The 10,298-nt window shown below is 62.7% G+C and overlaps 1 pseudogene across 1 annotated transcript; it reads right to left on the reverse strand.

The window, feature by feature from the left end:
- Window positions 1-2,001: 2,001 nt before the first annotated feature.
- On the reverse strand, window positions 2,002-5,429 carry LOC309621789 (thimet oligopeptidase-like; annotated as a pseudogene). Its single transcript has 7 exons — window positions 5,288-5,429; window positions 4,712-5,087; window positions 4,338-4,632; window positions 3,381-3,432; window positions 3,146-3,274; window positions 2,371-2,509; window positions 2,002-2,157 (listed from the first exon to the last, which is right to left on the reverse strand). The product of its transcript is annotated as a thimet oligopeptidase-like (transcript).
- Between the last annotated feature and the right edge of the window lie 4,869 nt (window positions 5,430-10,298).

The raw sequence follows: 10,298 nt of genomic DNA on the forward strand, positions 1-10,298 counted from the left end.
AAACTCTGTGAGAGCCTTGGGTGCACCTGAGGTAGCTCAGGGCGAGGAGGCACCAGGTGGAACAGCAGAGAAGCCACAAGACTCATCTGGGAGGGCCTTCTGGGGGAGGTGGCCCAGGGAGTCATCTCTGCCCCTCGCTGACTCCTGGGAATTCTTGGACATGTGGCTCCCTGTCTCTGAGCCTTGGTTTCCTCATCTGTTGAACGAATGAGTAAGGTTCTATCTAGTGAAGCTCCAGGGAGTGCTCACCCCAGGCGAGGGGTGATAATTTTCAATTTGCCTCTGCGTCCCCCATCATTTGTCTCCTGCCTTCCACCCCCGTCTGAAGGGCAGGCCCAACCTGTCCTGAGCCTCTTGGCTAAGGCCAGAGGGGCACCTTACCCTTTGGAGAGAGGGCAGATTAGGGAGGAAACTCCCAGTTTTCAGAGCAGGGTAACTGAGGAGTAAGGAAGCTTCTGGAAGGCCTTCACTTAAGAAGGGCCCATTGAGGGCAGCAAGTGAGGAATATTCGGGAGGCAGGGCCAGGGCCTGAGGCAGACCCCGGGGCCACCTGGGGCACTCTGTGGAGCCCCGTGCCATGATGCCCACCTGCCCTGCCAGGCCACTGGTGTGGGTGGGTCCTCCCTTACTTCTGGTCCCTTCTCTGTTTCCAGGACAGAACTGTACCTGCACCAGCTGGCAGACAGCAGCTCCTTCGGCATGGGCGTGTGGCCTAAGGTAAAGAGGAGGTCCTTCTGGGTGTGAGTGGGTGTCTGTGTCCCCATGGCCAAGATGGGCGGGTCCCCTGTGTGGCTCGTCCCTCTGCCACTGGGGTAAGTAGTTGGCAAGGGCTGGTCACGTGGGGGAGGCAGGGTTGCCTTTATGGGGCCTGGGCTTGTCAGGGAAATGAGTCTTGTGCTAATAAAGGGAACCAGGAGGTGGTTTGTGTAGAGGTAAGGGCGCGGTCTCCGGGACAGGCTGTCTGGGTTCAAACCCCGGCTCTGACACTTACTGGATATGAGACCTCAGGCATGGACCCTAGCCTCTCTGAATGTCTGTGTCCTCTTCGGTAAAATAACAACAGAACGGGCGGGCAGGCTGAGGGGAGGACAGAGCGTGGCACGGCCTGCCCGCCTGGGCCACGGGGAGAAGGTCGGGGCGCCGCCCGCGCCCTCGTTCCGCTGCCTGGCGTCCTTTGTGGGGGCAGGGCTCCCAAGGAGCTCAAAGGCCAGGGAAGGACACACGGGACGGTCCAGAGCCACCCTACCGCTCCAGTGGTGCAGCACCCTCTCTGAATTCCTACTGCCACCAAAACACATCCCTAAGGCCTTTGGGAAGAATTGCTAGGACCCAGGAAGGCGGCCCCTTGCTGTGGTCCAGACTTCAGCAGCTGCCGATGACCAGAGGGAGCCAGCCGGCCGGCCGTGAGCAGGAGGACAGGACACGGGGACAGGGACAGCCACAGCCGGGCTTCCCGCAGCTGTGCCCACCGCCAGAACCAGCTCCAGCCAGTCACAGCCCCCGAGATGCCAAACAGTGACGGGCGAGAGGCCGGCAGGAAACTGACACCCCCTCACTGGAGAGCCTGCCCGGTCGGGGTGCGGGGCACCATCCCCGTCTGAACTCACCCCACAGCTCAGCCGTCTCCCAGTGACCCAGACGCGTCACCACGGCCCCAGGGCTGATCCCCGACCAAGGTCAGAACTCCCCCCAGTGTGACGGCCCCCATGCCACTCCTGTGGTGGAAGGGACGGCAGGCAGAGACCAGGAGTAGAGTCTTTTTTATTAATGGCTGCGTTTTCAAAGAACCGTTTTGTTACCAGGAAAGCTCCCCAGGAAGGGATTGCATTAGTGCAACAAGGGGGAGCCTTGATGCCAGGCTTTCCAGACACTTCCAGGTGGAGACTTTTGGCCTAGGCCGGCCGCCGGGGACTCGGGGGCTGGGAGGACACACGGCCCCTCCCCCGCCCCGACGGGGCGCTAAGGCACCCGGCCCGCCCGGGGGGGCAAAACCCCGTGCCATCAGCAGGCCGGCGGCTTGCAGCCCTCAACCTGCAGCCCTTTGCTCAGGAGGAAGGCGTCCTGCATGGGGTCACAACCCAGGAAGAGCTTCACCATGCCCTTGGCATCCTCGGAGCCCCCTGGCCTCAGAATGCAGCTTCTGTAGTCCATGGCAACCTGAGGAGAGGGGGCGGGGCTGCAGGAGGGTGGAGCACCCCCTTCACGGAGGGTGTGGGTGTGGCCACCTCTGCTGTGACTCAACAAAGGGCAGGGGAGCAGGGGGTTCTGGGCAGGGCCCTCAGAGCCTGGCAGGCCCAGGCGGGCGGCACAAGCATCTAGGCCCAGGCCAAGGACCTCCGTGTTGGTCTGCACGGCAGGCCGGCCTCTCACCTTGCCACTCAGGACGCCCTCCTGCTTGAAACGAGTGTGTGGACCGTGTCCGCGGAGTACACCTCGCTGCACAGGTAGCCATAGGACTGGGCGTCGTAGCTTCCTGCCAGGTGGCCGAAGGTCGCAGGCAGGTGGGTCCCTGGGACACACGCGGAGAGGCTCCTGCCCGGCCCCCTGGCCGCTCCGTGCCCCTTCCCCAGAGCCCAGAGCTTGGGGCCTCAAAGCAGCCCTGTCTGAGTCCCCTGCCACTAGAGGGAGTATTGGCCCAACACTTCTAGAAAACGGGGACCTTGCGGGCAACTCAGTGGAGGGACACAAATCAATCTTTGCCGACTTTCTGCTGAAGCTCACGAGGGTTCACCCCTAAGCTTCTTACAGGGACAGCTGCCCGAGGCTCCGAGGGATGAGTCAGGGCTCGCCCTCCAGCACGGGGAGAGCGCGGGTTAAAGCGCTCACGAGGGAGTGAACTGCGTCTCCGCACCGACACGCACGGGCAAACCTCGTCGACGCGTTCCGTCCGGGGTATGAAGCCCTCTCCTGCCTCTTCCAGGCTCTCCAGAAAGCACGTGCAGATACGCCCAGCCCACCCTCGGACTCCGCGGGCCACAGCTGGAGGGACCAGCCCAGGAACCCAGGCAGGAAGAGGCCAGAGGTCAGCGAGCCTCGACCAGAGCCCGTCAGTCGGTCCCCCTTCACACACCACCAGAGGATCCTCTTGACCTGGGCAGTAGCCGCCAACCGACCGCTAAGGTGGGCCCGGCGTGCGCTTGGCTACCTGGCGTGGCTGGGACCCCGAGGATCTCCTGGCAGAGGCGGGCATTGTCCTAGGCCGGGTCCGAGGGCGTCTGCGTGTGCAGGGCCTGGTCCACCTTGGCCAGGACGATCTGGCGCAGGTTGAAGAGGCCTGGAGGGCGGGAGGAAGGAGACGGGGGCGCTGGCACTGTGTCCAGGCCGCGCTTTCCAGCCGGGCGGTCCGGGAGCCCCTTTCCTTTCCCTCGGCCCGGCCGCACGGGGGTTGGCCAGCCGGGACTTGATGAGCTTGTCCAGCAGCTCCTGGGGGACGGCGCTGCTCGTGCCCCGCCGAGACTGGCAGCAGCGCCAGGGCTTCACAGGGCGCGGCGCTCCCGGCCCCAGAGCCTACCCTCTGGTTCTCATCCCCGGCTGTCACCAGAGTCGCAGGCAACGTGCCCTTCTTTTCGTTTGTCTTTTTTCCGGCCCTCGACCACGCAAAGGTGTGAAGCCCTGCCACTCGCTGCCACGTGGATGCACCGTGAGAACACGGTGCTCAGCGAGAGAAGTCAGACACAGAAGGACACACAGGGTGTGACCCCACTGAGGGGAAACGTCCAGAACAGGTAGATCCACAGAGTCAGAGTGGGTTCCTGGTTGTCAGGGACAGGGGAGGGGAGGGAATGATAACTAAGGGCGTGAGGGACCTTTTTGGGGTGAGGGAAATGTTCCAGAACAGGGCAGTAGTGACGGCTGCACAGCTCAGTAAAGTGTCCCCACGCGCTCCGGTTGCAGTCTGTGAGAGCATCGCTCTCAGGACGAAGGGCTGACTGCAGGAAGACTGAACGAGCACTGGGTCCTGGGCCCAGACGCTCATCTGGGGACCCCCCCCACATTGGGAAGTCACTGGGACTTGCTGAGCCTCCACCGAGACTGGCAGCAGCCCCAGGGCCTCACAGGGCGTGGTGCTCCCGGCCCCAGAGCCTAACCTCTGGTTCTCATCACTCATCACTCACCAGCCTTGCATGCAACGTTCCTTTCTTCTATTTTGTCTTTTTTAAAGGCAACTCTTGAATACCTGTATTTAACATGCAGGGAACCAGTCCTGACTCCTTGGTCTGGGACTTCCAGCCTCCAGAGTCTCGAGGACATCCACTTCCGTTGTTTACGCGCCCAGTGCGTGGGGTTTGATGATGGAAACTGACACCGAGGGCGTCTCCTCGTGCGGGGTGACATCAGCGGAAGAATCCCGTGGCGAGGGCCTGCCTGAGGACCACGGGAGAGCCCGGGCCCTCCCCGCCCCCTGCCTTCAGCCCCTCGCCCGCACCCTCCTGGGAGCGGAGCTGGTGCATCGCTTGCCAGAACTCATGGAAGTAGGTCTCCAGCTCATCATGCTGCAACAGGGAGGGCGGGTTGGGCGTAGGCTTGGTGAAGTTGGCCACCATGGCCGCGATGGCAATCTGGCGCCTCCCGTCCTGCTGCAGGCAGCCCGGCTGCAGGCCAAAGCAGGCCATGTGCCCGGACTTCCCTTCCCTGGGGAGGGACGCGGGTGAGGCCCCGCTACCACAGAGGAGCCCCGGCCCACGGCCGACAGGTTCCCCCACGCATGCACCGAGGGTAGAGGTCCAGGTAGAACTTGCTGATGGATGACCTTGCCCGAGGCCACGTCCCGGACCGTGTAGAGCCTCACATCTTCATCTTCGTGACGCATGTTGGCGCCTTCCTCCAGGTCGAAGGTCAGCCCCAGCAGCTCCTGGGAGATGCCCAGCCGCCCGCGCGTGACCACCTGCATGGGGAAGGACTCATTGAGCAGGTACTGGTCCACGTGGTAGCGCGTCTCCTCCCCCTGGTTCATGTAGTAGCGCAGGTCCTAGACGTTGATGGGCCCATCAAAGTGCAGGCCCCGCCTCTGGCACTCAGCCTTCTTTAGCTCCAGGATCAGGGCCGCTCCTGCTCCCCGAGGGGCTTCAGCTTCTGGGCCAGCTCATCTGCGGGCGGAGGGGAGAGGCTCAGCTATGTCCCTGTGGCAGCCGCCCAGCCGCCCCCCACCCCACGCCCCTCGAGGCAGAATGAAGGGTTGGGGAAGGCGACCCCCAAGGGCTGACACAGTGGGGTCTCAGGCAGCACCACGTCCAGTCAAGGTCCACCTGACCCCCGTCCCCACTGGGACTCGGGGAGGCGGGGTTACCTAGGAAAGTGGCCACCACCTGGCTGGTCTTGGCCATGTTCATCTCCAGCACAGAGTCGGCACGCGTGCTGAATCCCAGCAGGCGGGACTTCTGAGCCTGCAGCCTTACCAGCTCCCCGAGGATCGCGCAGTTCTCCTGGAACCCAGAGACAGCCAGCGCTGGGGACCGTGGGCCACGCCCTCCCCACAGGCCCCGGGCCAGGTCTCTGTGGGTGGGAGGGCTCTCAGGCCACTGGCAGGCACAGCCAAACCCCCTCCCTCCTCCTCCTGGCCTGGATTTCTAGACACTTTGGTGCTGTCCTAACATGTGGTCTTTATGAACACAGGTCCTTTTGGAACCAGAAACGGCGTGAACCATGATGAGCTCTAAGGCCAAGGGCAGGAAGAAATGTGACCAGGCTCTCCAGGAGCCACCCAGGGGCCTCCCCGGGCTCAACAATACAAACTTGGCTGCCGTGCAGACAGCAGCTCATCCCCACGGCGCCCGAACACCCAGCCCCTGGACGGCGAGAGACCTGTTGCTGCAGGTGGCCCGTGGTTGGCTGGTGAGGCCTGGCCCCAGGCGTACGCCACCTTCTCTGGGGCCACCTCTCTGGGTCTGCGGTGGGGTTCTCCTGGGAGCCCCCAGTCACCACAGGACCAACGTGGCCTGTCTGCAGCCCAAGAAGGTGGGGACACAGGTCTGTCCCCCGTGGACATCACCCGCGAGGCCGAGCAAGCACCAGTGGTGTCTGCGGGGAAGATGAAGGGCTCATGCACAGCCCCCATCTACTGAAGATGCTAAACGGGAGAAGCACAGACTGCAGCCACATGCGGTATGGACCAAACGCAAGTGTCCTTGCAGGAACCGATGTCTGAATGTCGAGGCTGTTCCCGGGCCACAGTGAGAAGGCCCAGGCCCCACGCAAGGCACAGAGAGGGGATGGGGGGAACATCTGCGAATCTGAGCTCATCGGGCATCACCCCAGAAGGAGAGGGAGAGAGCCAGAAGGAGATACGGAGGGAGAGGGAGAGAGAGGGAGGTACAGACGTCTCTCCTTTCCCTGGGGGTTCTCTAGTGCAGCCAAGCCTGAAAACCACTGCATTTCGGGAGATGGGTCCTCGTGGAAAAGTTAAATAGTAGCTCATGGCATTATCGACACATATTAAAATGGCCCCAAATCTTGGGGAGTCAGGGAGGGGAGCTGGCGGCTGCCTCGTAAAGGAGGAGAGATTGGGCGTCAGAGGAGGTGCCTGCCTCCACCACCTCCGCCGCCGCTGCCCCCCCCCAGGGCCCCGCAGACTTCATCTCCCAGCTGTGGTCCTGGGCTGGAAGGCAGCGGGGAGGTCAGGCCGTCCCAAGCATCAACGTTGACTTCAGGGCTGATCTGAAAGGCGCCTGGTGTTTGTTGAAGCAGAAAAAAGAGAAAGCAGTGGGCAGAGGATGGGAGGGGGAGGGAGCCCCCATCAGCCCTTCTCCCTGTCTCCCTCTCTGTCTCCCTCCCTCCCTCCCTCCCTCTACCTCCCTGCCTCTCACTCTCCCTCCATCTCTCCCTCTGCCTCTCTCCCTCCCTCTCTCCCTCCCTCTCTCCCTGTCCCTCTTGCCCTGTCCTGTCCCTCTCTCCCTCCCTCCATCCCTGTCTCTCTTTCCCTGTCCCTCTCTCCCTCTCCCTCTATCCGTCCCCCCTCCCTTTCCCCGTTTCCATCTCCCTCTCTGCCTCCCTCTTTCCCTGTCCCTGTTTCCCTGCTCTGCTCTCCCTCTCCCTCTCCCTCTTTCCCTCTCCCTCTCTCCCTGTCCCCCTTTCCCTGTCCCTGTTTCCCTGTTCCGCTCTTCCTATACCTCTTTCCCTCTCCCTCTCTCCCTCTCGTGCTCCCTCTCCCTCACCCTCTCCCTCCACCTCCTTCCCTCTCCAGAGAGGGAAGGAGGTGGAGGGAGAGGGACAGGGAGCAGGAGAGGGAGGGGGGAGAGGGAGAGAGGGATAGAGGGAGGGAGAGGGACAGGGAGCAGGAGAGGGAGGGGGAAGAGGGAGAGAGTGATGGAGGGAGGGAAAGACAAAGACATCTCTCCCTCCCTCCCTCGATCCCTCTCTCCCTCTCTCCCTCCCTCTCTCCCTCTTCCTCGCTCCCTCTCCTCCCTCTCCCTCCGTCTCTCCATCTCCCTCACTCCCTCCCAGAGACAGAGAGACGAAGAGGCAGAGACAAGGGAGAGGGAGAGAGGGAGAGGGAGAGAGAGGGGGAGAGAGGGAGAGACGGAGAGAGGGAGAGAGAGAGAGGTCTCTTCCTCCCTTTCCCTCTCTCCTCCTTCTCTCCCTCTCTCCCACTCTCCCTCTTCCCTCTCCCTCCCTCCCCCCTCCCTCTCTCCCTCTCCCCCTCTCCCTCGTCTCTCCCTCTCCCTCCATCTCTCCCTCTCTGGGAGGGAGTGAGGGAGAGGGAGAGACAGAGGGAGGGAGAGGGTGAGACAGAGGGAGGGAGAGGGAGAGAGGAAGGGAAAGGGCGAGGGAGGGAGAGGGAAGGAGGACGAGACGTCTCTCCGTCTCTCCCTCTCCGTCTCCCTCCCCCTCCCTCTCTCCCTCTCCCTCCCTTCCTCTCCCTCTCCCTCTCCTAGAGGGAGGGAGGGAGAGGGAGAGACAGAGGGAGAGGAGAGGGGGAGTCGGAGAAGGAGGTAGGGAGAGGGAGAAGGCGAGAGGGTGCCTGCTTCCCTCTCTGTCTCCCTCCCTCCCTCCCTCCCTCTCCGTGTCCCTGTCTCCCCCCTCTCCCTCTCCCTCTCCCTCTGTCTCTCCCTCTCTGGGAGGGAGAGAGGGAGAGGGAGAAGGAGGGAAAGTGATGGAGGGAGGGAGAGGGAGAGAAGGAGGGGAGAGGGAGGGAGGAAGAGAGCTCTCCCTCTCTCCCCCCTCTCTCTCCCCCTCCCTCTCTCCCTCTCCCCCTCTCCCTTGTCTTTGCCTCTCCCTCCGTCTCTCCCTCTCTGAGAGGGAGTGAGGGAGACGGAGAGACGGAGGGAGAGGGAAAGGGAGGAGAGGGAGGGAGGGAGGGAGAGACGTTTCCTCCCTCCCTTTCCTCCCTCTTCTCCCTCTCCTTCTCCCTCTCCGTCTAACTCTCCCGCTCCCTCCATCTCTCCATCTCCCTCACTCCCTCCCAGAGGGAGAGGGGAGGGAGAGAAGGAGAGGGAAAGAGGAGAGGGAAGAGGGAGAGGAAAGAGGCAGAGGAAAGAAGCAGAGGGAAGAGGCAGAGAGGGAAGAGGGAGAGAGGGAGAGGGAGAGAGAGGGGGAGAGAGGGAGAGACGGAGAGAGGGAGAAAGAGAGAGGTCTCTTCCTCCCTTTCCCTCTCTCCTCCTTCTCTCCCTCTCTCCCACTCTCCCTCTTCCCTCTCCCTCTCTCCCCCCTCCCTCTCTCCCTCTCCCCCTCTCCCTCGTCTCTCCCTCTCCCTCCATCTCTCCCTCTCTGGGAGGGAGTGAGGGAGAGGGAGAGACAGAGGGAGGGAGAGGGAGAGACAGAGGGAGGGAGAGGGTGAGACAGAGGGAGGGAGAGGGAGAGAGGAAGGGAAAGGGCGAGGGAGGGAGAGGGAAGGAGGGCGAGACGTCTCTCCCTCTCCGTCTCCCTTCCCCTCCCTCTCTCTCTCTCCCTCCCTTCCTCTCCCTCTCCCTCTCCTAGAGGGAGGGAGGGAGGGAGAGGGAGAGACAGAGGGAGAGGAGAGGGGGAGTCGGAGAAGGAGGTAGGGAGAGGGAGAAGGCGAGAGGGTGCCTGCTTCCCTCTCTGTCTCCCTCCCTCCCTCCCTCCCTCTCCGTGTCCCTGTCTCCCCCCTCTCCCTCTCCCTCTGTCTCTCCCTCTCTGGGAGGGAGAGAGGGAGAAGGAGGGAAAGTGATGGAGGGAGGGAGAGGGAGAGAGGGTGAGGGAGAGAGGGAGAGAAGGAGGAGAGAGGGAGAAGGAGGGAGGAAGAGAGCTCTCCCTCTCTCCCCCCTCTCTCTCCCCCTCCCTCTCTCCCTCTCCCCCTCTCCCCCTCTCCCTTGTCTTTGCCTCTCCCTCCGTCTCTCCCTCTCTGAGAGGGAGTGAGGGAGACGGAGAGACGGAGGGAGAGGGAAAGGGAGGAGAGGGAGGGAGGCAGAGGGAGGGAGGGAGGGAGAGACGTCTTCTCCCTCCCTCTCCTCCCTCTTCTCCCTCTCCCTCTCCCTCTCCCTCCAACTCTCCCGCTCCCTCCATCTCTCCATCTCCCTCACTCCCTCCCAGAGGGAGAGACGGAGGGAGAGGCAGAGACAGGGGAGAGGGAGAGAGGAAGAGGGAGAGAGAGGGGGGAGAGAGGGAGAGGGAGAGAGGGGGAGGGAGAGAAGGAGAGGGAAAGAGGAGAGGGAAGAGGGAGAGGAAAGAGGCAGAGGAAAGAGGCAGAGGGAAGAGGGAGAGGAAGAGGGAAGAGGGAGAGAGGAGAGAGGGAGATAGGGAGAGGAAAGAGAGAGGGAGAGGGAGGGAGAGGGAGAGAGGGAGGGAGAGAAGAAGAGACAGAGGGAGAGCGAGAGAGGGAGTGGGAAAGAGGTAGAGGGAGAGCGGAACAGGGAAAGAGGTACAGGGAGAGAGGGAGGCAGAGAGGGAGGAGAGGAAGCAGGGAGAAAAGAGAGAAAGAACACACCGTCTACATTTCTGTCAAATGACACCGGGGATCCTTACACAACCAGGAGAAAGTAACACAGGGAGGCTCTTTCTCAGCTGGAACTGGAACTGCAGACGGGGCCAAACACCACCAGGCTGGCCACACGTGTCCAGCCGCCGCTCCAGCCCCGTCAGCCGTGAGTCCGGTCACCAGGGCTCTGAGTGTCTGCTCCAGGGAGCTGGGGTTCACCCTCTCACCCGGGAGGCCAGGCCAAGAGAGCAGGGCCCCGGGCTGGACACATAGGGGAAAACGCATCCCCACAGGACAGCTTGTGCGAGCAGATTCAGCTACCAGATTCTAGAGGCCCGGGACCACCCTGTGGCCCGTGAAACCCAGGAGCCACGAGGGTCTTGCAACGTGATTCCTGTCCGTTGGACTGTAAAGTTTATGTAGGGAA

The sequence above is a fragment of the Balaenoptera borealis genome, assembly GCF_965194805.1.
Source record: "Balaenoptera borealis genome assembly, contig: HAP1_SCAFFOLD_1005, whole genome shotgun sequence".
In the NCBI taxonomy this organism is placed as follows: domain Eukaryota; kingdom Metazoa; phylum Chordata; class Mammalia; order Artiodactyla; family Balaenopteridae; genus Balaenoptera; species Balaenoptera borealis.